General features: G+C 34.7%; 1 pseudogene; it reads right to left on the minus strand.

The window, feature by feature from the left end:
- LOC143572103 (protein NLP6-like) lies at positions 1-27,983 on the minus strand (annotated as a pseudogene).
- Positions 27,984-27,992: the final 9 nt, after the last annotated feature.

Raw genomic sequence — 27,992 nt, forward strand, 5'->3', positions numbered from 1 at the left:
TTAAGACTTCCTGCAACAAGTGGGTTGAAGAACCTCAAAACTAATCGATTTCTCAGCATATTTCCCTAGTCTTCCTTTTGATTTCTTGGTTGTTTCAACGGACTCCGATGGACCACATATATCATTTATTATATTCGGCCCCATAACTAATGGTTCCTTTGTTTGATATTACACATTTTGACAGTTGAATCACCTGTATACCTGAATAGATAGCATCACTATTCACATATGCTCTAATAACTTCAACAAATTTAGCATCTTCTTCTATTTCTTCACCCGAAGTAACCTTAAAACTATGAAAATGTTGCCTCATTGAAGTCAATAATAAGCCCAACAGCGTTTGCTGATCGTTATAGTCTACCATACTAGGAGGAAAAAAGAACTCCAATATATAATCATCATCCCCAGTGTGAGTACTTCTCAAACAAATAGCGAACGACCCAACTAACCCGAACAAGCGGGCATAATGTGCCAATGGGTATTCTGTTTTTCCAAAGTGCGTTATGTTTGATTGTTTTCACAAACACACAAACCATGGCTCTCAAAGGCCCGTCCGGCTACTCCTTGACCCTTTTTGCAGGTGATGTTCAGCACAAGCATCACGAAACCCCCACATGTGAGCATCAATAAAATAAAACGCTACATCGGTTGTTGACAGCATACTTGGCCCATACAACTTCCATTAAAACTACTGCAGTTTTTCTTGAACCCACCACCATTGGCCAGGACACTTCGGTGTCTGCACGGGACCCACGTTTGAGCCAGGGGGAAATTAAAAGTATCACAGACCATTGCCATTACCTCCAGGATTTCAGCTAAGGCTTGTTGTCGACTTTCATTACATGTCTGGGATACATAAAGCACCAAGTGAATATTGAGAAGATTATAGAGGAGAGAAAAGCAAAATACTCAAAAGAATTACTATATCATCTTATAACTGCTTACTTGCGTATTCGAAGAATCCAATATATTTGAGCTTCTCAAATTTACTGCCTGCAAAAGGTAAATTGTATTATATATTACTCAAACTAATGTTTAATAGAAATATCCAAGCAACATAGATCAGTGTTATCTAACTTTTCAAATTAACATGATATGCTACATCGACTTATCTGATTTAAGTTGCATGGATTATCATTTTCCTAGGAATGGAAGTAGCCCAACTGCACAATTATTTGGCATATAGAAAGATTTAAATTTTGAAGGAAAAAAAATGTTTCGGTTAAAGCTAAACACCCCCTTATTCTACCACCTGTGATAACATTCTGATATATCATCTTGGGTACGTATCACATATAAAAATTGTTTATTTTCTAACATAATGGCGTTAGTGTTACCGTCTATTTGGGGACCTTATAACGAAAGTTGATGTTTGTTACTGTTTTTTGACATAAGTTTATAACTATTTTAATATGACATACAATTATATGTCATACATATTTTATGATATCTAACGTTGGGTAAGGCAAAAACATACAACATATTCCGTGGTATGTAGGTGTCACATTCCCGCGTTAATATTCCCGTCCATCAGACTGGTGAGGTACTAGTTATAACAAATTAAATTAAAGAACAGAACTATTAGGTGTGTTGCTGTCAATTGTCTGAATGCGAAGATAAGTATTTTTCATATTGATTAATTTGTGGATAGTTAAATTGTAACAACTAGTTAATAAAAAAAACAATGCTTTCACTTCTATTAGCTTTGTGAATTTCTCTCTTATGTGGAGCTACAACAACTATACCATTTTTCTCCTATAAAATTGTGTTTTCATAAATAAAAAGCACATCTTCCATTAACCAACCTGTCCGTGCTCGAATGGCCGCCTCATCATTGATTTCATTAGTACTCATCATCACTTTTTTCTTATTGGAAATCCTGTTTGTAATACAAGTATATTAGTTTTGTTTTTCAATATTTTTGTGTAAACCATACTTGATCCAACATGTGTTTGGACATCTTTGGTGGTCGGACATCACAAACATTGGTGGTGGTGGCAAATGGTGGCGGCGAATCAATGGTGAGTGTATTTGGATATTCAAACTTTTTTAAAATCTCATGGAGAAGACAAAGACATGGTGAAACATCACGACGGCGATTGTTTTCAAGGAGACGGTTTTTGTATCAAAACTCACGGATCCGACAGATTAGGGTACAAAGTTCACGGGTCTTGTCAGACGTTAGACACGTGGCATAATCTTGTTGGATAGCGGCGACACGAACCCAAATGTGTCGGCTCCGTGAGTTTTGAGTGGAATTTTTCAAAAGTTTGAGCCAAATATGAATTATATCTCTTAAAAATGCATATTTTTGAAAGTACTTCGTTTTTAATAAAATTTATATCAAAATGTTCATTAAAAAAACTAAGAAAGACTGTGTTAGCTATTAAAGTATTAAACAAAAATCAAATTAGATGTAAATTAATTGTTTAAAAATAAAAAAAGGGAAAATCATTTAATATAACAACCAATACAAAATTATCATGTGTCAGCCACTATATTAAGAAAAAAGGGCGACCAGTTTGTTCAAATTAAATGAATTAAATATGTATATGTTTTAACTAATGGCCGACCGACCAAGTATTGGGTTGCCAATAAAGTGATTTGGTGTTCATATTACCAGGTTCATTTTATGGCGTTTTCTGAGAAATGGATCATCTAAACTAAACTTTTCAGCCGCCCCAGCTGCTGCTGTTCATATTATCCAAGTCTTGTTATCTTAATCTTGGATGCAATTTAATTGACTACTCAAATATGTTATTGAAATTCCGTCTACGGGTGAATTACTGCTATTTAATAAGGATACTTTAGGACAACGCCTCAGGAAATTGATTAACAACGCCCGTGAATCCTGGACTTATGGTCTTTTCTGGGAATCTTTCTTGCCGAATGGCACGGATTCAACCGTGTTAAAGTGGGGTGCCGGGTACTACAAGGCAGAGGTGAAGCTAGACTTGTACTTGTATTCGGCATTGCTGAAACATGCGACTGGTACAAAACTCAATGATGAGGATGTTACTAATACAGAGTGGTTTTTTCATAACTCAATGACACACTCGTTTGGTTATGGGTATGGATTACCCGGTGAGGCCATGTCCACTAATCAATCGATTATTATTATAGGACGAGAACAGATGTTAGCATCACACTGTGAACGCACACGGAAAGCTCCAGATTTCGGGATGCAGACTATACTTTGTATACCATGTACAAACGGAGTTGTTGAATTAGGTTAAACTCAGTTGATTTCCCCGAGTACCATACTCGATCTCATGAACCAGGTTAAGGGTCTATTTGGTTTTATTGAAAACCAACAAGATCTCACGCCAATGGAAGCAGATCAGACTATACCACGTTCAAATGGAGTTGTTGAATCAGGTACTTCTTTTATCAATCACATGAGCGAGGTTAAAGGCCAACCAGATTTGAAGCCTGTGGAAGCTACGGATCATACTAACGGATGCAATAATGATCCTTCCAAGGGGAAATACAAGACTGCTGAAATCTCAATACCTCGACAAGTCATTGAGAGAAACAATTTGGAAAAACAATGAAAGAAGCATCAAAAAATCTTAATGGTAAGTAATTAATTATAGCTTCTTTTCCAAAATCACTCATTTTACAACTTTCTAATCGACATGAAATGTTTATTATACTACACCTTTGTACTGTAAACATTTCACAAGTTTTATTTCTTGGCATGTTTATATAGTTTCCGAATCTACGTTCAAACGCAGGTTGAGAAAACTTGACATCAAAAAGTGGCCAGGTCCAAAGAGAAACAGAAGTGATTCGTCCATTATTCAAATCAACACAACTGATGAAAATAATCAAGACCCGTCAACAGTCAGTATAAACAAAAATCTCCTAACCATAAAAGCTGAGTACACAGATGATATGATCAAATTTTGTCTCCCATCCTCGCAAGCAACCTTTGTGACTGTGGACAAACAAATCAGTATGAAGTTCAATTTGATCCCGGGACGTATAAACTCAAGTACCTTGATGAAGATGGGGACTGAATATCTTTAAGGTCTGATGCATAAATGAGTGACTGTATCAAAAGTTCGACAAAATCAGATAGAATTGTACTTCGACTGCGTGTTGTACCATCTCCATAACCAATACTGGGCCTAAGTACTAGTGGTTTGACATAGTTGTGGATATTAATTATCATGTAATTTAATCATGCATTTGAAAAAAATTGTATACCATCATTATATTATGTTATCATGCTCGTCCTATATTTGTCTCCCTCCAAATCCAGTAGCATTTATAAGAAAGAAGATAAGTTCCTTTAATGTGAAATTTAAGAATATACTTTTTGAATATAAACACAATCTGCATTTTAAGATGAATATACATAAATTCGAGTACATAACACTTATGTAGGGATAGGGTACTAAATACATCCCAAAATAATATAAGGTTTCGCTGGGTAGAGAGATCAGGCGCCAGGCGGATTAATTAGCGCCACAAATGTGGCCAAATATAATAAACATTCCCAGACACCTCGGGAATGGTAGCGCCAAGATCTCCACCAGCATGGGACAAAAAGGAAGAATATGCATCTGGAATATCGCCCAACCAATGGGGAATGACCAACAAATAAATGACGGTACAAAATTGTACAACACGTCAATGTCAAAAGGCCATGATGTCCACCAACCTCCACAACCGCACGAATGGAGAATATAATTGGTGGAAAGCCTGACAAGGCAGTTGGCCACACACTCTCTCCCCCGGCTATAAATACTAGAATACCTCCAAACGGTAAAGGATCCACGATACAATATAATAACTCTCTCTCTCTCAATATATTTCCACTGTACAACAAGTAATGATTCTCAGGCCGGATGGTGGTTACGAGAGAATCCCACCATTCCTCGTAACGAGCTCACGGAGTTCTGTTTTGCAGGAATACTCATCTGCGCCAAGAAGGATCTCAACCCATCGTGGGAGATACTTAACCATAACCCTTGGACTAACTTGATTAGACCTAAGGGGTGGATCTGTGTTTCTTTATTGGCGCCATCCGTGTATATTTCTAGAACAGTAACTCTTAAATCATTCCATTCTTGATTCAGATGAGTGGCAAAACCCCAGCCAAAGAGGTTGGCCAACAGTCAAAGGCCAACCAAGAAGGAAACATAGAAGTTCTCTACGTACTAGGTAGTGGTGAAGGCATCGCTAATGCGTTCACCCTCCACCCTACCGTTACGGAAAAGGCAAAAACGAAATCACGTTCACAAACGACCATGTCAATGGCTTGGTTAGTTGGTGAACAACAGAAATTTATGGCCAGAGTGCAACAAAGAATGGCGGCGGTCATTCGACCAAGAACATTGTTTGATGGGGAAGCCAGTAATAATGGCGAATAAGAGTATAATGGTGACGAATAGGAGTCAAATCCAATTCAAACAAAAGCGCCAGCTGGCAAAACACCGAGCGCTCGGCCAAACAGCAAGGCGGGAGACAAACCACAACAATCGCGGCAGGTGGGTGATTCGCGCCTAGACAATCCAGACTATGATAAAGTTGGAAAGGTCTAGACGCAACCGCCAAGAAACTGATAAAATATCACCCAGACGCAAGCGAAGACTTCTCCAAGGCATACCGACCAACAACGTCGGCGGGGAAATCAAAATTTATAAGAATAATCCCTGAGACGGAATTACCAGAAAACCCAAAAATCCCGCCAACGGTAGGCCAATACGATGGTCTATCGGATCCGGACGATCACTTGCAAACTTATATAGCCGCCGGATTAGTATTAGGATGGACCATGCCGCTATGGTGCCACATGTTCACACTAACACCGGTCGGCAAAGCAAGAGCTTGGTTTGAAAGGTTGCCAGAAGGGTAAATAACAAATTGGGAGGACTTGTCAAATAAGTTCACACAACACTTTAGCCAACAGCGGCGCCACATCAGTGATCTAGCAGATATCCTAAATGTAACAAGAAAGGATAATGAAACGCTGGAATATTTCATCACCAGATTTAACCAAGAAGGGTTAAATATCAGAGGCGTTGGCGAAGAACTCTTGCGCGCAGCTTTCCGCCAAAACGTAAGTTGCGACGACCTGATTCGGAACCTTACGGGCAGAGACGGTATGCCCCATCGCTGGGACGATATCATGACTGCAACCAAAAGGTAAGCGCGAACAGAAAAAAGCTTGGGCAAAGAGTTGAAGCGCAACGACACAAGAAATGATATTAACAAGGCCCGACAAGGCAGAAGGGTGTCCTCCGTATGGTCAAGGCTAAACAACGAAACTCAGCCAAAAGAGATCACACCGTATGAACCCTTCAAAAACAAAAAGAAGGGGCAGATACATTCGTCCAGAAGATGGACCCCGCTGGCCAAAATTTCAGCGCAGATAATGTATACGAAAGGCATCCAACTCAAAAAGCCAGCTCCAATCAAACCAGGGCCAAACGCATACATGAAGAGTTATTGTGACTACCACGAACAACATGGTCACACAACTAATCAATGTTTAGACTAAAAAGATGCCATTGAAGAGTATGTCAAGAACGGAAGACTAGAGCATCTGGTTAAAAGCATCAAAGGGAGAGGCCGACGTCCGCCACTTTGCGATGGCAGAAGGCCAGAAAAGAAAATTAAAGACCCGCATGCTAATATGATCTCAGTGGGCATCAACAATAAAAAGCGTAACCAGGTTGAACATGCCACCTTGAAAGAAGAACAAGTGATTTTCCCAAAGGTGAAAAGGGGAGCAAACCGAAAGGCACTATTGGTAATCATAGCAGTTTTTGGGCATTATCGGACGCCTCGCTTTTTCATTGACGCGGAAGCCACGTCCGATATCATGTATCGCCAATGTTTTGATATGTAATAATAATATATTTTGTTTGCCGTTCAGAAAAAAAAATAACAATCAATGCGAAATTATCATGTGTCAGCCACAATATTTAAGAAAAGGTTCACGATGTTGGTTGTGCTATGTGGGTGAACAGTTGTTCAAATTAAATGAATTAAATATATATTTTTTTAACTAATGGCCGACCGACTAAGTATTGGGTTGCCAGTAAAGTGAGTTGGTGTTCATATTACCAGGATAATTTTATGGCGTTTTCTGAGAAATGGATCATCTAAACGAAACTATTCAGCCGCCTTAGCTGCTGCTGTTCGTATTATCCAAGTCTTGTTATCTTAATCTTTGATCATCTAAATTACCACTTTCATGGAGTTTTATGATGCAATTTGACTACTCAAACATGTTGTTAAATTGGGGAAATTCCCCGGCTGCGGGTGAATTACCGCTATTTAATAAGGATACTTTACGACAACGCCTCAGGAAATTGATTAACAACGCCCGTGAATCCTGGACTTATGGTATTTTCTGGGAATCTTTCATACTGAATGACACGAATTCAACCGTGTTAAAGTGGGGTGCCGGGTACTACAAGGCGGAGGTGAAGCTAGACTTGTACTTGTATTCGGCATTGCTGAAACATGCGACTGGTACAAAACTCAATGATGAGGATGTTACTAATACAGAGTGGTTTTTTCATAACTCAACGACGCACTCGTTTGGTTATGGGTATGGATTACCCGGTGAGGCCATGTCCACTAATCAATCGATTATTATTATAGGACGAGAACAGGATGTTAGCATCACACTGTGAACGTACACGGAAAGCTCCAGATTTCGGGTTGCAGACTATACTTTGTATACCATGTACAAACGGAGTTGTTGAATTAGGTTCAACACAGTTGATTTCCCAGAGTACCGTACTCGGTCTCATGAACGAGGTTAAGGGTCTATTTGGTTTTATTGAAAACCAACAAGATCTCACGCCTATGGAAGCGGATCAGACTATACCACGTTCAAATGGAGTTGTTGAATCAGGTACTTCTTTTATCAATCACATGAGCGAGGTTAAAGGCCAACCAGATTTGAAGCATGTGGAAGTTGCGGATCATACTGACAGATGCAATAATGATCCTTCCAAGGGGAAATACAAGACTGTTGAAATCTCAATAACTCGACAAGTCATTGAGAAACAATTTGGAAAAACAAAGAAAGAAGCAGCAAAAATCCTTAATGGTAAGTAATTAATTATGGCTTCTTTATCAAAATCCTCATTTTACAACTTTCTAATCGACATGAAGTGTTTATTATACTGCACCTTTGTACTATAAACATTTTACAAATTTTATTTCTTGGCATGCTTTATAGTTTCCGAATCTACATTTAAACGCAAGTTGAGAAAACTTGACATCAAAAAGTGGCCAGGTCCAAAGAGAAACAGAAGTGACTCATCCATTAATCAAATCAACACAATTGATGAAAAAACTTAAGACCCGTCAACAGTGAGTATAAACAAAAAATCTCCTAACCATAAAAGCTGAGTACGCAGATGATATGATCAAATTTTGTCTCCCATCCTCACAAGCAACCTTTGTGACTGTGGACAAACAAATCAGTATGAAGTCAATTTGATCCTCGGGACGTATAAACTCAAGTACCTTGATGAAGATAGGGACTGGATATCTGTAAGGTCTGATGCAGAAATGATTGACTGTATCAAAAGTTCGACAAAATCAGATAGAATTGTACTTCGACTGCGTGTTGTACCATCTCCATAACCAATACTGGGCCTAAGTACTAGTGGTTTGACATAATTGTGTTTGACATAATTGTGGATTTTAATTATCATGTAATTTAATCATGTATTTGAAGAAATTTGTATACCATCATTGTATTATGTTATCATGCTCGTCCTATATTTGTCTCCCTCCAAATCCAGCAGCATTTATAAGAAAGAAGATAAGTTCCTTTAATGTGAAATTTAAGAATATACTTTTTGAATATAAACACAATCTGCATTTTAAGATGAATATACATAAATTCCAGTACATAACACTTATGTAGGGATAGGGTACTAAACCCATCCCAAAATAATATAAGGTTCCGCTGGGTAGAGAGATCAGGCGCCATCCCAAAATTATGTATACACACACACACACACACACATATATATATATCACAAACACAATATAATAAATGATAATAACACAACACAAGCAGGCGACAATAACCCCGCGCCCCCCTCTTATCGCCCCACATTTCGGCAGGGCGGATGTTGCCGCCCTTTTTACACCGATTGGCGCCCAATATTGCCGCCCACTACATAAAGCCTTATCATAATATAATCTTATACTATGAAAACAAAATGAACCATTACTTTGTAATTATTGGTGGGCAAGAAAAAAAACAAAATAATGAAATGCAAATGACATAAATATCAGTGCCTCAAAATAAAGATAACTTAACAATATAAAAAATTAAAATAAAAATGAGACTGAGAGTAGCAACGGTGGCGGCGACTGTGGTTACGGTGGTGACACCGGTGGCAAGGGCGATGGTGGCAAGGTGGTGGTTGCAACGGTGGTGGACATGTGGTGTTGCTGAAAAAGTAGGGTGAAAGAGAAGTAAACGAAGAAAAAAAAAACAAGGATGGGAATATAGTAATGGTTTTAATGTATTTAAAGAGAATTAGGTTGCTTATGTATATGTGATTTCATTAAACACTTTCAATTTCCTTTCCACAATGGTAATTCATTTTCATTTTCCTATCACTTCTATGTAACAACACAACCTTAGTTTCTTTTTAAAACAAAGGCCTAAAAATAACCTTTGCTTTACGAAGCCTGCCACCAAGCACTATTCTGCGAAAAGTAAAAAAAGATAAGTTTTTACCTTGTTTTAGAAATGGCGAACTAATAGCCCGTCTTAGGAGTGGAATAAATAAAATAAAGTTAATTGCACACATGGACTATTTTGTAATTAACACCCAAAGTTTTGGATTCGAGTCACATGAACAAACGAAAAAGAAATCGATCTTTAAAAGAAAAACTATTAACCACATAATATCCGCAAACGCGTGATACCGACCAAGAATATTATGCATCCTTCTTAAAGCCTTCCCTCTGCAGAATCAAGACTATTCAGCCGCAGTTCATATTATCTTAATCTTGGATCATCTAAATTACTTCTTTTTATAGCCTCTGGTTAATTAGTTAATCATATCATCCTCCTCCATCTAAATTACTTCTTAAAGCCTTCCCTCTGCAGAGTCAAGACTATTCAGCCGCAGTTCATATTATCTTAATCTTGGATCATCTAAATTACTTCTTTTTATAGCTTCTGGTTAATTAGTTAATCTTATCATCCTCCTCCATCTAAATTACTTCTTAAAGCCTTCCCTCTGCAGAGTCAAGACTATTCAGCCGCAGTTCATATTATCTTAATCTTGGATCTTCTAAATTACTTCTTTTTATAGCCTCTGGTTAATTAGTTAATCATATCATCCTCCTCCATCTAATTACTTCTTAAAGCCTTCCCTCTGCAGAGTCAAGACTATTCAGCCGCAGTTCATATTATCTTAATCTTGGATCATCTAAATTACTTCTTTTTATAGCCTCTGGTTAATTAGTTAATATCATCCTCCTCCATCTAAATTACTTCTTAAAGCCTTCCCTCTGCAGAGTCAAGACTATTCAGCCGCGGTTCATATTATCTTAATCTTGGATCATCTAAATTACTTCTTTTTATAGCCTCTGGTTAATTAGTTATCATAAACTTGTATCATCTAAATTCAATAGCATGTCGTCAAATTGTGGGATATTAGCTACTCTGGCAGGGTCTTGTGTGGATCCTCTGACCATTTTGTCTTCTGACTATGCGAAAGATCATTTGCAGCTATGCCTCCAAGAATTGATTGACAACACCCGCAAAATGTGGACTTAAGTTATTTTCTGGCAGCAATCCGATGACACGGTGCTAGGTTGGGGTGACGGGTACTACAAGGGGCAGATGGCCAATGCTAAAACCAAGTCGTCGTCTAGGTCTTCTGCTGAACAGCGGTACCGAAAGAAAGTGCTTCTGGAGCTGGCGGTATTAACAAAACAATATGTTAAGGGTGTTACTGGCCAGAAGAATTTGATGAGGATGTTACTGACCTAGAATGGTATTTTCTTCTCTCGATGGCTCAGTCGTTCATTTACGGGAATGGATTACCAGGTGAGGCGATGTCCTATAATCGACAGGTTTGTATTGTCGGACGAGAACAATTGTTAGCGTCACACTGTGAACATACTCGACAAGGTCAAGATCTTGAGATGCAGACGGTTGTTTATATACCATGTACAAACGGAGTTATTGAATTAGGATCAACTGAATTGTTTTCCCCAAGTATCGATCTGATCATGAACAGGGTCGGGGGTCTATTTGGTGTCATTAAAACCCAACAAGATTTGACACATATGGCATGACCAATTGGAGTTGTTGAATTAGGCTCAACAGACTTGCTTTTCGGGTGTACAAACGGAGTTGAATTAGGTTCACCGGAGCGGTTTTTCAATTCTATGAACGAGCTTATGGGTCTATTTGATTTAATTACAAACCAACCTGATTTGACACCTATCGAAGCGGATCAGACTGACGGAGGAGGCGATAATGATCCTTTGAAGGGAAAATGCAAGACCGCTGAAATCTCATTACCTCGAGAAGTCATTGAGAGGCAATTTGGAAAAACAATGAAAGAAGCAGCTAAAAACCTTAACGGTAAGTAATTATAACTTTTTTTTTTAAAATCACTCCTTGTTTTACAACATTTATATTGGAGCTGGGTCTCTATTCCTTGAGATAGAGGTACGCTTTGCCTGCATCCCACTCTCATTAGACTCCGCTAATAGTTTTGCTATTGGTGAGATTTTTTACTAGGCAATGGGTATGATTAATTGATTGTTTCACAACATTTATATATTATGGGTTTGGATCAAATACAAATGAAATTAACATGCTAAACATGAGAATCAAGTAGAGTAATTATATATGCAAGTAGAGTAATTATATAATTACTCACATAAGTACTCTACTTGTATATATAATTACTCTACTTGATTATCACGTTAATATCAGTTGTACGTTAACTTTCCCCGTATATTGTACTAAGCAACTCAGAATTATTTTTTTCTTGATACGTTATAGTTTCTATATCTACATTCAAACGGAAGTTGAGAAAACATATCATCAAAGAGTGGCAAGGTCCAAAGAGAAAAAGAAGTGATTCGTCCATAATTAAAATAAACACAATTGAAGAAAATACTGTACAAGACCAGTCAGTATAAACAAAAATCTCCTAACCATAAAAGCAGAGTACGCAGATGATATGATCAAATTTTCTCTCCCAACATCGCAAGCAACATTTGCGACTGTGGAGAAAGAAATCAGTATGAAGTTCAAGTTGATTCTAGGGACGTATAAACTCAAGTACCTTGATGAAGATGGGGATTGGATATCTTTAAGGTCTGATGCAGAAATGAGTGACTGCATCAAAAGTTCAAAAAAAATCAGATAGAATTATAATTCGAGTGCGTGTTGTACCATCTCCATAACCAATACTTACCAGGGCCTAACTAGTGGTTTGACAGAATTGTGGATTTTGAATTTCATGTAATTTAATCATGCATTTGAAGACATTTGTATACCATAATTGGGTTACTTTATATCGGGAAGCTATGCAACGTTGTTAAACTAAGTACACAGCTCATGCTCGATCGTCCTGTATTTTGTTGGTGTAACGAAAAAACAAAAAGACTTTTAGGATCCTTGTTCTACACATGAACATAAAATATGTGACATTCGTCATTTTCGGTTCGATTTGTATTTGTTTTCGTAATGTAAACCCGACCCGTTTTGGTTTCGGATCGCTAGATATTAATAAAACAAAGAATTTTATGTTATAATAATGTTTCATACTTGTCGTTTCGTTCCAAAGTCTTTAACAGTGTTTAAAACGCTTATTTTGTGCTTAAAACGACCTAAAACGAACTACGGGGACTAAAATTGCCATAAAGCAAAGTTTGGCCGAAAGCCCCACCTCACGTGGCACGTAGGGCTGGCCTTGGCCCGCTGCGCAGCAGCCAACAGTGCAGCTCAGCAATAAACAAAACAGTTTTTTTAACGTTTTCGGTTCGTTTAAGCTCGTTTAAGGCCCGAACTCATGTTTTAACCATCCAAACCGACCAAGGCTCAACCCATAATTATTCTAGAACCCTTCAAATCTGATATTATCTTTGGATATATTTTATTTAACTTAAAACACATTTTAACTTATTTAAAATATATTAGGAGTCTAAGCCATTGTTTTTTATACAAACATTTACATCACTCATATGATGCTTTAGGTGCCAAAGTATAAGAAAAAATAGCTTGAAAAATAAGAATAGATGAAGACGTGAAGTATTGGAAAACAATTAACAAACAAATATAGAATAGACACTTTTACAAAAACTATTTGTTTGTTTGAGTTAGTTCTGGTTTCGATTTTGTTTAAAACTGAAATATCAAACGCTAAAACGTCAGTTTTACATTTAACTAGTAAACTTGAGCCCGCGTGTTCTGGTGCGGACGCGGCGAGAATTTGTTCGGTACTGGTTCATTTCTTTACGGTAACAGTAAGGTACATACACTCACAATTAGGGATGAGATCGGGACCGTATCCGTACATGTACCCGAAAGTACCCATACCTAAAATCATTAATCTTGGTACCCATACCCGTACTCGAATTTTATGGTACGGGTACATGTACTTTGGGTACGGTACTCGCTTCGTACCCCTTTGTTCTTTTTTTCTTAAAAATCTCCACTAAATTAGGTATCATTAACTGTATGTTACCGACAATCATTTATCTATAATACCAAATCCGTAATTCCACAACTAAAACCATAATACCGCAACCAAAACTAAAAATGAAACAACTCAAACATAATATAAAATCCATTCAAAATCAAGTAATGAATATCAAAACATACAAAGTATCAATTTTTTTTTTATCAAAATGTTTAAAACTAAATTTACTTATACAAAGAAAATTAACATACCTTTAATCTTCGTTAGTCATCTTTCCATTTTCTCTTTTCATTTTCTTTGTTTATTGTTTCCTCAATTTGTATAGAAAAATAAGAGAGAGAGAGTTAATACATGTTATTTAATGATATACAATACAGAATATATGAATACAAAGTATATGAATATACACATATAGATTGAGAAGGAACTTACTCAACTAATATATATATATTAGGTTCTGAAAATCCCACTTGAAAATTAAGTCATGAGTGTGGTAAACTTAATAAAAGCCCCTACATATTCTAAACGGGTACCAGTACCCGTAATACTCGTACTTGTACCCGTACTTGTAACAGAAAGTATACGTACCTATAATCAGTAAATTTGGGTACCTATACTCGTTCCCAATAGACACGTACGGGTACATGTACATATAAGGGTACTGAACATATACAGATATGGACATTCGGGAAAAAATCTCATCCCTGCTCACAATAACAATCAAAAGAGAGAACCAAAAGACAAAATTGTAATACGTCCAAGCAGATATGGACACATATTGAGTTTGTTGGTTTTTTTTATTATTTAACCAAAACTAACTAAAAGATTAAGTTAATATTGCATTCATTATTTAATAAAATGTTTGATATATCTTTAAGCTAAATGAGATTTAGAAAAGAACATACATAAACTAATAACACGTGCTATAAAAAAAGAACTTCCATAAAACTATAAAAGAACCATTTATAAAAAAAAGAACGTTAATGGAAGTAGATCACATTCATCTATCCAATATGTATACACACTTCTATTTTTGACTTCTACGGTTTTAAATTATTCTGGGCCTTTGAGCTTGAACCTGAACCATGAACCTTGACCCTTACTAGAGATCAAAGACATCAACATCAAAGATTTAATGTTTTATATTATCATAGTCATCTTTTTATTATTTTATATGTAGTACTTCATCTTTCGAAACTTGTTCAGTTTGAACATAATTGAAATTACACTTAATTAACTACAATAAACAATTTGACATACATGTATTGAAAATAAATAAGGCACATACTAACAATCTGTTTAAAAGGCAACAAAAGGTTTTACCGTGTCAGACCCATTCTTTAAATTTAAAAAGCTGTATTACCATTTACCATGCCAAATTTGATCAACATCGTATATGTGTTGTGCTATCGATCTTAATGTATTTTATGATGGAAAAGTAGTTTTCTAATTATAAAATCACGTGGATGGCACCTATCGAACAAGTGATAGCTAGTCGAACCCAAAACATTACATATTTCATGACATTAGATCTCGTGGACAATACATTATCAATATATCTAGCAGCCTCTTTATCCTCACAGATGGCTTGTATACCTCATCTTCCATATATAGACCCTACAAATAACTTTTGCTATTGATGAGATTTACTAGGTAAGGTGGTTGTTCCCGTAATATAATCATTCAAATTTGAGCTCAAAAGTCTAACAAACAACCACATGCATAATTAACACAAACAATTACACGATGCATACAACAAAATTAAAAACCGTAGTAGGTCTTCCCTAAACCCTGCAGTATTTGATCGGTCGTAGATAATGTTTATACACATTTGCATTTGACTTTTATAATATCAATTATTCCAGACCATGAGCTTGGACCTAAACCTTGACTCCTATCAGGATTCAAAGATATATCGTGCACCATCATAATCATACAATTATTTTATTTAGCGTTCTTCATGTTTGAAAGCTTGTTCATTTTGAACACAAATTGAAAACTTGATTCATTAATCAACTGTTCAAACAATTTATATACACATATTTGCGAATTATTAAGACGCATATTAACAATCTATTTAAAAGGCAACAATGGTAATTATTAAAGTTTTTTGTTTTATTATATAACACCCTTTGGTTTTAAGAACTTTCTTATCGTGTCATATTCGATTAATTTTTACATATTTTTATGATGAAAAAGTAGTTTCTCTAATAGTAATCACAAATGATACATTATATAATAATCGAACAAATAATAGTCGAACCCAAACTGATCATTTCACAAAACTAAATCATGCGTATAGGGCATGATCAATATATAGCTCATAGTAATACAACAATTCACATTTAAGCACAAAGGTATCACACAACCACACACATAATAAACACAGACAATTACACTACTACGTACAACAAAATAAAAACTGGTAGAATGGTAGCCTTCCAAAACCCTGCAGCAGCTAGCTACCGGCCTATTCGGATTCAAGTTGATCATCCACATCTATCACGGAAAAATGGTCCTCTGGCTCCGAACTCAATTCCTCTTGTTGATCAACCTGATCTAGATGTGCTTCAACTTCGTCATTACTAGCATTAAGAATGCATAGAACTTCATGCACATGAATACTTCTAAGGGAATGATATAACCACCTAAAAAGTATCTTTAGCATCTTTGACAATAAATCGTCCCAAGGAGACAAGCATAAGATCATTAAAATGGAATTAACAATCCAAAAGTGTGGTGTAGACATGAAGATTAAGCATAAGAAACTTATTGCCACCGAAACCGGCATGTCTTTTGGTTGAAAATAAAGTAGAGAATTCGTGGTTAGTTGTATGGTGATGGGAACTTTGACGGATACAAGGAAAAGGAATAGGGTGATGATGGCGGAAGTGTAGAGAGGGAAAAGTATATTCGCTAGAGGTAAGAGAAGAAATCGTAGATCAATATTTAGATCCATGTATCTTGAAACCGGTCGTTAGTTCTAAGGTGATGGGAACTTTGATGGTTAATGATGGAAGTTTAGTGAGATTTCATGCTGGGGTTAGGTTTGGTATTTATAGCAGAACTTTGATGAATATTACATGGAAGGTGATTTGAGCATCCATGGCTCAGTCCAAGGGTTCAAGGGTCATGGTTCAGTAAGTAATCACAAGATATAAAAGGTGTTTCAAAAGTGTCTCTTTCATAATATTGTTTATTCAATTTGATTCATAAGAATTTTCCTAAGTCGTTGATTTTATATGTATGTTAAAAACATAAATATAGTATACCAATAATAAAATAATTATCTACACAATCAAAATGATTCTTTGTACTTCGTAATTTTGTTGCTAAAATTAAGAAATTGAGTTAACAAGTTAAATAACTATGCCTTTATTTGTGAGGCTGAAATTATAAACAAATAAGATAGAGATAAAGATGTAGTATTGAATGTATGATGTTTTATAAAAAAAACAAAGTTTAGAAAAAAAGATGTTTTTATTTAAATTACGCAGATGTCTGATGGAGACAGAGACTTGGATCGAAATGCTCTTGATCTTTGTTTTAACAATTGTAATATCCTACTAAAACAAATAAATTAAAAAAAATCATGAAATGATACTGAATATTCTCTATTTAGGGTATTTATTATTGTTTATAAGTATCATACAAATAATTTTGGGGCATTGATTTCATTTAACACAAACACTTTGTGACATAATTGTGAATGCTAAACATATACTTACGCACACGTGTTGACTTTTTTCCAAATTCGCCCACTGCTTTAAAACATTGATAACTCTTTTATACCATATTATTATTTTTAAACTATTCATAAAATCAAGCATTTCATTATCTTTAATGTAAGTACATTTTTTTCTACTTTGTTTTTATTTAAAACACTAAAATGTAATGTAAAAGAATTTTACAAAAAATAAATATAAATATAAATATAGTCATTGTTCATTTTGTAGATATTTCAGTCTTGAGTCCCACATGTATGTAGGGATACGAAGGGTTCAAGGGTCACGGCAGTGCTATCAAATATTTTTGTTTTATTTTAAATATGGTAGTCTCCAAAAATTTATATTCTCCAATTAAGACGAAATAAAAAGACCCATAGACCCTAACGAGTAACGAAATAATATAAGAAAAAAAAATTTAGGCCTTATATAAATGGTTTTTTGTTTGGGTTAAACGAATAAATTTTAAATAGGCTTACTTGGTTATGATTTATGTTGTGTAAAAAACTATTTGTATAAAAATAAGCTTAAAAATGTCTCAAGTGAAACTACAACCTACAACCTTTGTTTGTGAGTCATACCCCTTTGCCACTAGACCAAGCCAGTTAGACTGGTCGTAGTGGGCGAGAAAATGGGGTGACTTTGCTTTTAAACACCCCCCCACCCCCCCCGCGGCACGACAAAGGGAGCATAATGTGGGGCGGTGGGGGGGATGAATTCTTCTCGCCCAACTTCCTTTTGTTATTATTATTATTATAATTGTTTGTGTGTGGTGTGTTTATATATATATATATATATATATATATATATATATTAGGCTAAAACACAATTACACCACAAAAACAAAAACCAACTCTTTGTCTTTGCTGACTGGGCGTCACATGACGCAAAACGTCCCATTTTGTAGCCTCTCCACCACACATATCATTATTATATAATTAAGGTAAAACATTAAATATGCATATCTGTTTACATAAATAAATATATATATATATATATATATATATATATATATTGTGCTCCCGAAAATCAAGTGCTCTGATTAGCTAGTTGCCCACGTCGCCCTATGTCCCAGCCGACTCTTTATATAATAATAAAGTAATAACTTTTTTGAAATCTTAGCGTATTATATTTATTAAAAGATTCAAACTTCTAAGACTATCTAGTAAAAAATAAGACTATCTAGTAAAAAATGAATATTTAGTTTTGTTTTCATTAAACTTTAAATCTATAGTAATCAATTTTAAAAATTAAAAATGAATCCTTAGGTGGTGTGGTTTTTAAATCTTTCAATGGACATTTTATAGTGATTAAATTCTAACCATGTTTAATGTACATAGAGAAGAAATGTGCATGAAACTTGCTTTTGTAATTTATTTTTTGGTATCATGAACTAACATTTTTACTTATTCAAAAACAATAAACTTGACAAATTCGATTAATCTGCGAATGTAAATTGCACTTGAAAATTTAAAGGTCATACATAAAACCTATTTAAATTAATAAACTTTATCGACATAATTATATCTCCCTAAATTAATTAAATATCTCGGCCCCAACATTATTAATTTATAATAATTTTACTGTATGGGTTTCTGATCTAGTGATGAATATGTGAATGCCACATAACGAAACATTGAGTTATTTGTTAGAAAGTATATAATGTAGATTATAAGTTATAGATATGAGTTCATCGTCACAAACTCTTAGGACTAAATTTTTAATGTTTGTGTAATATGTAATTATAAAACGAAAATTTCACATAAAAGTGTTATATTTTGTATAAATGTTGGGGTATTTTAAAAGACAATGTTTCAAAGCCTGTTTATTTAGAGTATTAGCTATCATTTTTTAGAGGTGAGTTTATATGAGATTTATAAATGAATTCATTTTAGAATTACACTTGGGGTTTTTACCACCATATAGGGCTATTTAATGTCATGATTATTAGGTTGTTCTTTATGGGATGGGGTGGGGGATACCGTAGTGTCACGTTATCATTTCGTAAGAAACGGGGCTTCGAAGCCCCTGCCGCCCATAACGTGGAGCCTTAGGAAAACTAGAAGGATATGAAAATGAAAGAATTTGTAAAAGAGAGTAAAGTGTAAGTCAAAAAATAGTAGAGGGATGTTTCTGCAATATTTATCAAAGAGTTGGAAGCGTGTATTAAGGGGATGTTTGGGATTCCTTATTTTACCTTCTTATACCTTATTTAAGGCCTAAGGTATAAGCTACAAAATGTATCATATACCTTATACACTCACAAAACCTAACTTTCCTAAACACCTTATAACTTACGGGTCAAGTTATTCTACAAAGGGGAATAAAAATGAGAAGGGTGAAAAACCATAATTAATTGACATGTGTCAAGTAGGACCAAAGGAAAAATGATATAAAAGTAATATTACACATTTTTTCTCTCCACATGCAAGTCACATGTTAATTCCCCCATCATTTTTAAATATCTATAAATTTTTCATATTATATATTTTTTTTAAAATAATTCACCATAACAACATGCGTTTTTTACCTTTAATATGAGTATAATTTTGTTATATAAGAATAAAAAATAATTTACCTCATTGTGTCTTTTTGCTTACCATTGTGTCTTTTTCGTCATTGTGTCTTTCTGTTTATTATTGTGTTTTTTCGCCATTGTGTCTTTCAACTGATCATTGTGTTTTTTTTAAATACTAATAACACCGTTGTGTAATAATATATATAATGAAAAATACCAAAAAATTATCTAATACATAAACACAATGATGAATGCATATTTCACAATAACATGAAACGTAAAACACAATAATGAATACATATAATATAACAACACAATGGTCTGAAACGTAAGACACAATGATAAATACATATAACACAATGACCTTAAACGTAAGACACAATGGTAAATACGTATAACACAATGACCTTAAACGTAAGACACAATGGTAAATACGTATAACACAATGACCTTAAACGTAAGACACAATGGTAAATACGTATAACACAATGACCTTAAACGTAAGACACAATGGTAAATACGTATAACACAATGACCTTAAACGTAAGACATAATGGTAAATACATATATCATAATGACCTTAAACGTAAGACACAATGGTAAATACATCTAACACAATGACCTTAAACGTAAGACACAACGGTAAATACATCTAACACAATGACCTTAAACGTTAGACACAATGATAAATACGTATAACACAATGACCTTAAACGTAAGACACGATGGTAAATACATCTAACACAATGACCTTAAACGTAAGACACAACGGTAAATACATCTAACACAATGACCTTAAACGCAAGACACGATGGTAAATACATCTAACACAATGACCTTAAACGTAAGACACAACGGTAAATACATCTAACACAATGACCTTAAACGTAAGACACAACGGTAAATACATATAACACAATGACCATAAACGTAAGACACAATGGTAAATACATATAACACAATGACCTTAAACGTAAGACACAATGGAATTTACATATTACACAATGGCTTGAACGTAATACACAATCAACATAAAGCAAATGTTGAGCACAAAGAAACAGTGACAAACGAAAAACACAATGACATAATCTTTGTTTTAATTTTTATCTTTAATATGAGTATCAATTGAAAAACACAATGACCAAAATATATAACACAATGCATAGAAAAACCCAATTAAAAAACACAATGGACAACCAAATAACACAATACAAAAAAAACCCATCAACTTTATTTTTATTTTTATATAACAATATGATATTCATATTAAAGATAAAAAAACGCTCGTTATTATGGTAAAAAAATTCTAAAAAAAACATCGTATGAAAAAGTTATAGAAGTTTTAAAGTATTGGAGGAATTGACATGTGTCTTGCATGTGAAAATAGAGAGTCATCATAACCTTCATGCCATTTTCATCAATTTTTATTTTTAAATTAATCTCTACCATCCAAATCTAAAATCAATGAATTAGATTCCTTCTCACCCTTCTCATTTTTGTTGTCCTTAATATATTAATTTTACCCATAACTTATAACCTTCAAGTCATAAGCTATAAGAAGCTAAATAAGAAATCCCCAAACACCCCCTAAATTAAACAGAATACTTGTGTGGGAGTCGTCAACAAAGTCAACCAAATTGAGATATGTTTTCTGGGAGAATAGATGTCTTCAAATTCATCGAATGGTTTTCTCCAACCTCACTTCATTACAGTTCACCTGGATTTCTTTTAATTGATCCATGGATTTTTTGGACTCAGAATGAAGGATCTGAAAATAATAATTCATCTTCTGTAGGTGAGTTACGTTTTCCTTTTGAGTTCTAATATATATAACTAATTAACTACTATTGTAAATTATATTACACAGTGGATGTTGGCACTCCAGAGAAGATTCACGACAAGATTAAATCAGTGTTATTTAATATTAAAACTAACTACTACACGGCACCGTTATTCGGTCAGTTCTGGGCACCTGTAACAATCGACGGCAGACAACTACTTTCAACTTCAGGCCAACCGTTTGCTGTCTGGCGTTATCTTTCCAACAAGATGGCCAAGTATAGGCTATATACTGAGGATCATAAATACAATATCGACATCATGAATTATTATAACAATAAGCCAGCTGACATTGAAGAAGGGGATCACATGATCATAAGCGGTGGACCTGCCACCGCATTTCTCAATCGTTTGCCATATTTCACTCAGCTCCAATGGATTCAGGCTGGCAGGAGATTTAACTTTTCTATTATGCTTCCTATTTGTTTCCCTTCTCAGAGCTTATGTATCGGTGTTCTCGAGTTTACGTTCGACCACAAAGCTTACAAATTGTGGAAATTTATTTCAAAAACGACTAGGGCACTAAATGTATGTGTTTGGAGATTATTCCACAAAAATAATTTTAAAGCAATTGCCCTTTTAATACTTTTAAATCTATATATGATCATTGCCAAACACATTTAATTAATGAATTAATCTAGTTTCTCTTTGCAGGAAGCTGGCCTGGATTTGTTTCCTGTACAACATCTTATGCCATACAAGGTAAAAATATATAGGTTATGTTCAATATCATTATTTCTGTTTCAAAAAATATTTCTACCAACAATAGCTTAAATCTTCCAAAAAAGAATGTATTTTATAATTAACCGTTAAAACCGATGGCCTTTTTTTGATTCTTTGTCTTACTGTCAGAAATCTGATGCTTATAACAGACTATAAATGGTCTTAAACTTGCCAAGGACCAGATCAAAGAGGCATTAAAGGTCGTTTGTGAATCACATAACTTAGTTCTAGCTCAAGTTTGGGTCGCTTATGAGGATAAAATTCTGTGTGCCCTCGTCATCTTCTTTCGGGGGGACTCAAACCAACAGATTGTTAGCGATCAAATTGACCGGTTATCATTATATTGTATCGCAAAATAATTATGTTAATGATTTTGATCCATACTTTAGAATATGTGATGTAATTCCTTGTGGAATATGGCCGGGTGCACTTGCTGAACTTTCACTAGAGACACTGCAAGATCATGGATCATGCTATATATGTGATCTTCGTTCTGGTATACTCGTAGATTTAGAAGAAGCATTTTCACAAAATAGTGCTTTTGCAATATGCTTAAGGAGTAATGACACCGGTGATTTTAGTTATGCGTTAGAATTCGTATGGACCAAACAATCAAACTATGTTAACCATTTGGAGGCCATAATCTTAACATTAAAAAGGTGTTTGCCAAGATTCAAGTTTGCATCTGGTGCGGAACTAGGTGAAGAATTAGATGCTATTGTTGTTGAGAGTGCTACAGACAGTGAAGCCGACGAAGACAAAGAAACTGGTGAAACTAAAAGATTCAAGATTTTTCAAGGAAACAGATCAATACCAATGCCGAAAGCACACGAAGATGGAAAGAAACAATGGTTGTGGACTCCATAGCACCTTCCGAGGTGATGTACAATACAACTCCAAAAGTATTATCCCAAGAAGCCATTGAGAACCAATTTGGAAAAACCATGAATGAAACTGCAAAAAACCTTAAAGGTAACTGATCATAATCTCCTATATTAATATCGCAAATTATTTATCAGTTTTAATACCAAATGTTTCTTTTACTGCACTTTCATCTATTGAACAATTGAGATAATTTCTTTCTTGATATTGTGCTATAGTCTTTTTATCCACGCTGAAACGCAAATTCAAAAAACTCGGCATCCTGGAGTGGTCAGGACCTGTGAAGAGAAAGGCCAATGATTCATCCATTATTCAAATCGACACAAATGAAGAAGACAATAGAGCAATTCAGGAGCCATCAACCATCAATATAGACCAGAATACCCTGACTATAAAAGGAGAGCTTTCAGATGATATGATCAAATTCCATCTCCCTATCTCACAAGCAACCTTTGCAACCATTGAGAAATAAATTGGTATAAAGTTGAAGTTGAGTGTTGGGACTTATAAGCTCAAATACCTTGATGAAGATGGAGATTGGATACTATTGACATCTAATGAAGAGATGCGTGATTGTATCAGAAGTTCGAGAAAATCATATCGAACTGTAGTTAAAATACGCGTGCTACCAACTCCGCAACCAATATCAGGTCCTAGTGGTCTTTTTGGAATGTAGTCTATTTGATGAATGTGTGTGTTTATTTACTTCTTTGCAATTGTCATGACTTTTTTCTTTATTTCAATCATAATGTTGGTTTTTGTTTGTTTCATGGCGAATAATTTAGCAATTTTCATGACTGAATCGCTTAATTTGCATATAAAATAACTATGAAGATATAAGTTTTGCGATAATGAACTAAATTTACTTATATACGAAGAAAATGATACTAAGTTGATTTTAGAATTGTTATGTTTTGTGGGTTGCACGTTTAAATGGTATCCACACATTTTAGTCATGAAGAATCCAATTCTTTTCTATGTTTATATTCTGCTTACTTGCGTATTCGAAGAATCCAATATATTTGAGCTTCTCAAATTTACCGCTTGTATTACAGATTTCTCAAACTGAATGCTTAAACATTTTTCAGATTCAGATCAGTCTTATCTAAGTTTTCAAACAGGATATGTTACTTTGACTTATCTCGTTTAATTTTTTAGAAAAGTTTAGAGAGGCTGTTAGGATAAATAGCTTGGATTATCATTTACCTAGGAATGGAAGTAGCTTAATTGCACAGATTTTTTGGCAAAAACAACTGAGACATATAGAAAGATTTAAAATTTGAAGGAAAAAAAAATGTTTCGCGTAAGCCCAAACATACATGAAACAATTTTTGTCACCTAAAGATAAACATATAAAGAAGCAAGTGTGACAATCACCAACCAACCTCAAGTGCGTTGCTGACTTTATCAATTTCAAGAGCATAATTTATTTTTTGTGAAGTCAATGCCAACTCAAGCACACCAACGCATGATTGCCCAGAAGGTTCAAACACAGGCAAAGCTAAGGTTCCACGAACATCATAACTCAGAGCAGGGGCGGACTGTAATAACCCGGTTTTTCGTCGTTTTTGATTTACGAACTATAACCCGACCCGTTTTAATATTTGAATTATTTTAATCAATAAAGTTAAGTGCCGTTTATTAGTTAATCGTTATTTATTTAAATAAACGTATCATATATGAAAATCAGTTATATTATTATCCATCTTATTCATCTAACCCATTTATACTTGGATCCAAACCCAACTCGAACCCAAATTGATTTATTTATCAAGCCTAAATTGTTCTTGAGCCCAAATCCATCAACCAACGCCTAATTAGGTGTTCCTAAACCCTAATTCGCATCTACCCGGCCCTAATCCCTCATTCAATTACGTTTAGAAGGTTCTAGAACTTGGGCCGTAGCTTATTATCCAAGTTATAAACCCTAATATCGGATTTCTATATAAACGAACGCATAAACTCAATTAAACTTGTACTTATGATCTCCTAGACGTCGCCAATCAATACCATATACTTAATCGTGATCGTGCTCTGTTAATTGCTGTTCTTGATCTTCTAACCGCCGGCCACTGTCGTTTTCAATACACCCACGTCCGATCATCGTTACAGGTAATTGCATATATGGTTAGGATCGCGTTCAAATGTAGATCAAAAGCCTTAAACTTTTTTGATCAATTATAAACGAATGGATATCCTAGCTGGTTAAACACATGAATTACGGAGGTTAGGTTGTGTGTACGACCCCTGCCAACCCTGGATTTTTAGATCTTTTTGATTATTTTCTTTTTAAATCATTTATTAAGTATAATAGTAATAATAACAATTAAATCAAAGTATTTTATTAAAAACCGACTTTGTAACACTCGTTTAGTTTTTGTTTTAGTTCATGTATATACGTGTTAACTCAAATGTATAATTATATATGTATATACATATGTTTTAATACAAATGTTTTAATATATATAAAGATTTTTTTTAAGAGAAAATATTGATCCTTTTATATATAACACAAATCGAAGTACATCTGGATAATGGGTAAGCGAGCAACAAGCTGCGCCGCTATCCCCTTTTGAATCGCAAAGTCTATTCTACTAAATATAAGTCCTTGGTTCCTCGGGCTCTGCGAGTCACTGTGGACCACCTTCTGCACCCGCTCCAAGAAGCGAACTAATTTTATACATATTTATAAAAAACTACAAATAATAATTTATTAAGTATGGTTTCATAAATTAAAATAATGGTTTATCTTTATATAAATATAATATTTTTTTATAATATCTTTTGATTATTAATTAACTAGTTGTTATAATTAAATCCTATACTTAGCTAGTCTGATACTCCCATTTTCTCATAGGCTTAACATTCGCGTGTGATTTCCCACATTCTCATTATCTTAATAGCTTTTGTTTGTCCTTGAGGTGAGTACCGCATTCCCCTATTTTACCGCTTTCAATGTTTTGGGGACATATGGGTAAATATATTTCTCATTATATACATATACTTAAAACTGCAACTTTGTCTTACGTGTTAACAACTTATACTTTACTTGTTTATGTGCTTACTTGCTTTGTATGCTTTCGCATTCGGAGTATGATCATACGCCAGTCGTTATAGCTTTGTGCTTCTCGACATCTCAGTTATACTTGCTCATTTGGTTATTTTGTTATTCGCATATGACTTGTTGCAAATACATATTTTTATTTATATTTTAAACTGGTGTGTTGCTCACTCAACCTCGTGTTGACAAACTATATTATTTTCAACGCATATGCAGGTATTCGTATGATGTGAAGTACAAGATCACTTAAGGATTTATGCTAGAAGAAAAACTTAATAAGATATATTGTTATTGATTGATATATGTACTTGTGTATTTGAATTTTGTATGGATAATTGTTATTTGGAAATTTATTTAATAGATATCGACACTTTTAATAATGCATGATAGTAACCTTGAGAGCTGTGATAATCAGTTCACGCCCCCGGCATTTCCGCCGTAGGTTGGGGTGTGACACGGACCCACATAGAACCCATCGGGGTCCACATAGAATCCATCGGGGTCCCGGGACACCAATGTTTTCTAAAAATTACTTAGAGACGGTATATTAAATTTTGTAAGGACCCCAACAAAATTAATACTTGGAACCCATATTATTAAAGCTGAACTGGTCTTGTGGAAAGTTCCTTGTTTTTCCTTTGAGAGGTTGTAAGTTCAAGCCTCACCACACTCTATTTTTTTGTTGTTTTTTTTATATCCTAGTAAATATTATTTAGTTAGGGTATTTGCGTTTTTCGTTAGTTTCTCCCATATAGCCATTATCACCATGTAACATATATAATGACAACATGGGTTTTGCATTTTCTTTTTATTATTTATCTTGTGTATGCATATTATAATTAATCATTTATTTGTGTTAGAGTTAGTTTTATATGTTTGGTCATGTATATAAGACCATATATAGCTTACGTTTATGTTTTTTGGGTATGAATAAAAATGAATTAAAAAGTCTATGTTCTATCTAGTTTTTAATCTAGATTCTTTCTACTTGTTTCCAATGACACCTTATTTCCGTGTTTTATTATGTTCATCGCCTCGACCCCGACCCGACCCGAATAAAGACAGGCCCGGAAATTTTGTAACCGAAAAAATTGGGACCCATTAGCAAAAAAATCTTGGGTCCGCCACTGACTCAAAGCATGATTAAGCCGATGGTATTCTTTATCTGAATAGCATTGCCCATTTGGACTCCGTTTTGGAAGCTTATGTTTGAAAACCCGACCTGGAAGCTCAAGAACTTCATCATTTTCACCATCAAGGGAGAACGTGCACATTAAAGAAACCATTCTGTAGTTATGTAGCCCAATGCAGTTTGGGTCAACAACGAAAGGCGACCGGATGTTGTGAGCAAACTATGACCCTTGTTCTTTACCGGAGCCCAGACCTGAGCTAGAACATGTTTTTCACCCAATTCTATAAAGTAACGAAGTGCCATTGTCATTCTTTCCTTGATTATACATGTTGCATCTTGATATTCTGGTGGATTCACCTCCAAGATTGGCATTGGTAACTGCCTTTTCATATTATTGTTTGATGGTTTTCTTGTTGCTTGATCAGGGTTATCTGTTTCTAGT

This window comes from Bidens hawaiensis, unplaced genomic scaffold (assembly GCF_021521415.1).
Source record: "Bidens hawaiensis isolate Kalapana, Puna unplaced genomic scaffold, B.hawaiensis_p1.1 tig00025745_1, whole genome shotgun sequence".
Classification (NCBI taxonomy): domain Eukaryota; kingdom Viridiplantae; phylum Streptophyta; class Magnoliopsida; order Asterales; family Asteraceae; genus Bidens; species Bidens hawaiensis.